The sequence below is a fragment of the Gekko japonicus genome, unplaced genomic scaffold (genome assembly GCF_001447785.1).
Source record: "Gekko japonicus isolate JY-2015 unplaced genomic scaffold, Gekko_japonicus_V1.1 scaffold569, whole genome shotgun sequence".
Taxonomy (NCBI): domain Eukaryota; kingdom Metazoa; phylum Chordata; class Lepidosauria; order Squamata; family Gekkonidae; genus Gekko; species Gekko japonicus.
Window position 1 is genome coordinate 815,753 of NW_015164681.1, and position 231 is coordinate 815,983.

General features: G+C 40.7%; 1 protein-coding gene across 1 annotated transcript in view; it reads right to left on the bottom strand.

Annotated features, from left to right (window-relative positions):
* The window catches only part of TBC1D4 (TBC1 domain family member 4), a 166,071-nt gene that overhangs the window by 6,848 nt on the left and 158,992 nt on the right, over positions 1-231 (bottom strand). The window lies entirely within an intron of this gene.

Here is a 231-nt window from a genome sequence, read left to right on the forward strand (position 1 = left end):
AACTTTATTGCAGCATAGGCTTTCTCAAGAGCTTATGCTAGGATAAAGTTTGTTTGTCTTAAAGGTGCTACTGGGCTTTTTACTATTTTGCTTCCAAAGAAAGATTTCAGTCTAGAGTGTCAAAGACACGATGGAGACATCGATGGAGACATTAGTTCAAGCCAGTTCTACTCGTAGCTGACTCCTACTCTGCCATCTGTGCTGTGGCCTGCAAAGAACAATTCAAAAACT